Below are 6,184 nucleotides of genomic sequence, written 5' to 3' on the forward strand. Positions count from 1 at the left end.
ACCGGTATGCCATCTAAACTCGGAACCTTATTATCCTTCATTTTTTTCAAAGCCACTTTAAGCTCTAGCATTAAAAATCGGGAATCTAACTCATCAATATAAGTGAATGGAAGTGCAAAACTTATGTTTATTAGACCAGAGTCTGCTGTGAAAAGTGTTTTGAAGTAATTAGCCATTGTATCCACATTAATAGCAGAAACCGTTGACTTATTATTACAGCCAGCTAGAATGCGTACATTTGACCAAAATGATCTAGAATCATTACATGTATGAGGTTCAACGCCATGATTTGTATGAAAATTTGTGTAAATGTTCAAAACAATATTTTCTATAATGTGAAATTTGTTTTTTAATCGTGATGTATGATAAAATATGTATGATCATGAATTTCGATATATTTGAAAACATTTACTCCAAAGTTCCAAAACTTTGCTGAATTTTGAAAAAAAAAACTTTTAGTCGATTTATAGTTTTCACACTGTATTTTCCTAGAGTGCCATTTAAAATGTTGGCGTGAAAGATGATGATACCACTTCGGCCCTTGCTGACCACAGCACAGAAACATGAAAATTATCAATTCAAACTTGCATGATAAACCGATCGACAGTTTAACTAGGTCCATCTACATCAATGAAGGGAACTAAAATAAACAAATTGTACGCATTTTTTTATAGAAAAATTAACCTACAGTCAAAAGTTTATAATAATAGTGCCTTATAAATAGAGTGCCTTTGTCATCTAACTATCTATTAAAAATTATTGTAACATTTAGATTGAATTATGTACATGGTCTTGACATAAATAACTTTTAAGGAGAAGCTAGTTGCACATAGGAGATGACCAATAGGTCTAACGTTTATACCACAATTTTTGTGAAGGTATTTATTATGAACCATTTTTATAACAATCAAACCAGGGTGTGATCATTAACTATAGTCTGTCCGATAAAAATTGGCAGTACAGGGAAGATAGGGATATCTGCATCTCGTTCGCACTCTTTTCCTACGCATAAGTACCTTTCTCAAAAAAGCTCTTACAGGGTTGCCGTAATGCGCATTTTGAATTTGAAAAAGCTAAACAAAATAACTGCAGGGTTACCATTCTTCTTTTTTACATTGAAATTTCATTTTGTTCATAATTATATATGAAAATGAAATAAAAATTATCTTTTTCCACACCAAAATCAAAATCATCAATTTTAATTTTGCGACCAGATTGGTTTTTCTTTTTTGGTGGTGAGTTGTGGCCTTTGGTGCTGTTTTCCTTCAGAAGTCTGTATACTGTTCGTTCAGATACAGAAAAAATATCAACAACCTGCTTTACAGCCTCGGTTTTGCTTTGCAGGTTCTTACAAATAGCTTTTGTCGCCTCAACTATTTCTTTTTTTTTTGTCGGCACTCAAGTCCTTTGAGCCTGTTGATGTTGAAGCCATTTTTAATTTGCACAACACAACAAAAACACAACAATAAAATACAAACAACACCACAAAATCATAAAGATAATATACAAACAAAACAACAAAGGCACAACACTAAAAAACAAACCACACAACAATAGAACAACAACAGCACAACAAAATTATTACAATAATGCACAAAAATAACTCTCAAAATGAACAAACCTACCGCCCGGCACAAGAATCTACGCAAATAATATACTTCCTCAAATAAAATGGCTTTGATTTTTATAACTGCATTTTAACTGATTTCCAGAACTTTAAAAGAAATGCAAAAGTCAAAACACAACACGATAACACTCATCGTTAAGAACTTTTAAAAAAGCTCTCAAAGCAAAAGCTCCTCAACAGAAACCCATTGAAAAAGTAAGAAAAAAATACGAAGTGAGTTAAGAAATTGAAAAAGGCAACTCTGAATGTGTGTGATTTAATGAGGGTTGAAAAGCAGCAGAGAACGATCAGTGCATGCTCAAGTGTGTGCCAGGTAGGTCGTTGTGGGATCTACGTTGGATGACATCGAAAATTCATGGGTGTTTTATTAAACTTTTTAAAGGAGTTTCCTTCAATTGGGTATGGTGTAGAAAATAGCGCGCCACTGATTTTTAAAAAGCTCTCCCATAAGGCCTGTACTGCCAATTTTTATCGGACAGACTATAGACTTTCATGAGCACAAACTTTTAGGGCCACCACATTCCGTATTATTGGCGTTGGTGTCGCAAGGTAGAGAGATTCACGGGGCCGGGAGAAATATAATATTTTCATTGCTATAAGCAGCCAGCCAGTAAGGAGATAATTAATTTACCAGTCAAAATGGCAACAAATTTCCTTTCGGTATATTTGACTCATCCTTGTATTATGTTTTCATATACAGAGCTTCTATGCAAAGGTCGACTAATTATGTTTTTGTTTTTTATATCAATCCACTTTTATAAAAAAAAGGATAGGTAAAATAAAAATGGCTTAGTATTGGATCTTTTACCGATGTTTGTTTTTATTTACAAAAGTCTGATTTAAGTGTACCTTCTTTGTATAGGGCCCGCCAAATAACTTTTTTTTTGAAAATACCATAAAAACATTGAGTTTACCTTCGGCTATGTGGCGCGTAGCGCACCCGTCATGTTAAAACCAAATGTTTCCAATATCCTCCTCTTTAATTTTTGTGAATAAAAATTCGTTCAACATGGCCAGATAACTCCTTGCTCATATTCTTTACATACCCGCTAAGATCAAAAAGAGTTTCATCTGAAAAGATTAATTTTTTGGCAAAATCGCCATCTTCTCTAAGCGTTGTTCAAGCGTATACACAACCATATTCGTACTGCGGAAGAATATAAGCATTGAATAATTACAAATTTGTAGTTTGATTTTAAAATCAAATTTTAGATATTAGAAATATAATTTGTAAAGCTATTGGTAACCCTTTACAAAACAATTTTATGAAATCTTATAGGGAATAAATACATCCGGAATGTGATAATATCCGGACACTAGATACTGCCGTTGTCTTTTAATATTTTTTTTTTGTCAACTAAAGGTCTTTTTTCTAAAATCACTTCTGCTTCTAAGCGAAGAGAGATAAGACCCCGTTTCGATGGTAAGAATTTCATGTTTTTGACCAAATCTTGGAGGCCAAGATATCGTAAACTGCTAACGTTAACATTAACATTAACATTAACATTAACATTAACATTAACATTAACATTAACATTAACATTAACATTAACATTAACATTAACATTAACATTAACATTAACATTAACATTAACATTAACATTAACATTAACATTAACATTAACATTAACATTAACATTAACATTAACATTAACATTAACATTAACATTAACATTAACATTAACGTTAACATTAACATTAACATTAACATTAACATTAACATTAACATTAACATTAACATTAACATTAACATTAACATTAACATTAACATTAACATTAACATTAACATTAACATTAACATTAACATTAACATTAACATTAACATTAACATTAACATTAACATTAACATTAACATTAACATTAACATTAACATTAACATTAACATTAACATTAACATTAACATTAACATTAACATTAACATTAACATTAACATTAACATTAACATTAACATTAACATTAACATTAACATTAACATTAACATTAACATTAACATTAACATTAACATTAACATTAACATTAACATTAACATTAACATTAACATTAACATTAACATTAACATTAACATTAACATTAACATTAACATTAACATTAACATTAACATTAACATTAACATTAACATTAACATTAACATTAACATTAACATTAACATTAACATTAACATTAACAGCTGATGTAAGCATGCAAATATTACTTTCATTCCCTTATTAGACACAATGTTAAGCCATATTTGTTTTACTTTTCTGTTTATATAAAAATGTATTGATATAACAAACAAAAACAAAATTCATCCACTTTCGCATGGAAGCTCAGTATATAAAAACATAAACAAAAATGGAAAATACACTGAAGTAAATGTTGTTGTTATTTTGTGAATTTAATTTGTCCCCTACCGAGCACTCAAGGGGTTATTAGTACTCTCTATTATGTTTATATTTAAACAAAGTGCTAGCGTTAGGAAAATAGGGAAGGATTTAAGAGGAGATATCGGTGCACATTTGTCTTAAAGTTCTGGACATCAAAATGGGAGGGAAAAAAGAGTTAGCCAAAGCATTCCACATTCTCGATGTGCAGTTTAAGAAAGAATCTCTTTACTTGATAGTACGCCCGAAATTGAACTCAAAGGTAAAATAATGAGCATTCCTGAAAGTGCAAGTATTACTGCTGAATTGTTTAAGGGGTGAAATGCAACTAGCTAATTTAACAGAACATTGTTTGTACAAATAGCGATAAAACAACGAAAGGCATAAAACATTGCGGTGGTGTTCGAGGAAGAGAAAAAATTCCTATTTTTGAAGTAGATTTAATGATTCAAAAAAAGATCCTGTCGTGACACCTTATTTACATAAATTCAAACAATCTAAACTTCTTCAACAGTAAAGGGAAAGCATTGACAAACAATTTTTATTTAGCATTACTTTAATTTTCCAAGTTTTATAAAGATATCATTGTTTCTTCGCCGATTGGATTTCCAAATAATAAATATCGGGCCAAGATTAAATCTTCCAAATTCAAAACGGGAAACAAGAAATATTCTTGGAATTGTCGAATTTTATTTTCTAAACAGAATAAATACTTTAATTACTAAAAGTAAAATACGTACATAAATAAAAACTCACAAATTGGTATTTTATAACGGGCGAAACAAACAGGAATTGAATTATTTTTTGATTGTTGAATATAGTTGATGAACAAATGAAAATATTGTATCGAAAAATTTAGAAAAAAAAATGAAATTTAAGTAAGGGAAAATGATTTAAAAAATGAAGCAAAGTGTTTTTGAAATACAGTAAAAAAAAGTAAATTAATGTTAAAAAAGCGTTGGCTTGATGACAATCATATTTAGATTTAAGTGTAAGTTATGACTTATGATTCATCGTTTGACCCTTTTTGGAGCTTTGAATAAACCTTATGTTGTTTTCATGATTTTCAAATGAATGTATCAGGACTCTTTAAAATGTTTCTGAACTTAAAAACCGACTTTTGAAAATAAATACCTGGTTACTACTTAGATTCATAGCTTTCTTCTCAAAAACCAAAAGAGTACCTAAGCCTAAACCTAATGTTTTCTTTTTAAGCTAGTTTTTGAACAACTGTATTCTGAAAAACGTTAGATCTGCAGGCTCAAATGGTTTTTAATATATTTGCCATAACTCTTCATGGCAAAAACGAGAATAAGTAAATATTTTTGAGGTTCTTCTTTTGCCATGTTGCGTGGTAGTGGTCGGAAACATAGTTTTAAATTAAGGCCAGCAATACATTTTCAAAACTACTCAAAACCCAACAATGGCAGTATTGGAATAGCCTTTAGCTTTAAATGTTCTTGGCAACAACAGACCTAAGTTTATATCAAGTATGCTCAATAATATTAAAGTAATGGGCTTTCTATAATCTCTTGAAGTACATATGCCACATGCTCAATTTGAGCAATTCAAAGCGAATATGGGTGAACATTTTCACCGAGACATTCCAAATTCTGAACAACGGTATCAGGGTTTGCACAGTAAAAAAATGATGGCAGACTAATGTATTTATTTATAGAAAGTCCAAACATTCACGAAATAAATTAGACGAATATTTATTTTTAAATATTTAAATATGTTTTTTTTTTTAAGTTTAAAAAAAAATAGGTTTTCAAATAAATTAAAAATAATCATATCAATAACCCGAAAAGAATTCTTGAATCCATGAATTTGTCTTCTACCAACTTTTTTATGATGAGGGGATTAATACCTAGAGAGGGATGAACAACATTTTAAAATTTCGAATTTTCTTAAAAATAAACCGATAGATTTTTATTAAATTTTCTTTAAAAAAATGTATTTTAACTTGGCTTCTTTCCGTACAAAACAAATATTTTTGTATTTCTCGAAATATTTTGTTTTTAAGTTTTTCCAAGAACTAATCAACCGATTTCAATTATAAAAATGTCATTGTTTTTTTTTTTTTTGATTTAAAAAAATTATTAAACATTTTTTTTCGAAATTCAACATCTTGAAAATGTGTCATTTTTTTTTTTACAAAATTGAAGCATAACACGTATATTAATAAGCTCTAAAT

The sequence above is a fragment of the Eupeodes corollae genome, chromosome 3 (assembly GCF_945859685.1).
Source record: "Eupeodes corollae chromosome 3, idEupCoro1.1, whole genome shotgun sequence".
Lineage (NCBI taxonomy): Eukaryota > Metazoa > Arthropoda > Insecta > Diptera > Syrphidae > Eupeodes > Eupeodes corollae.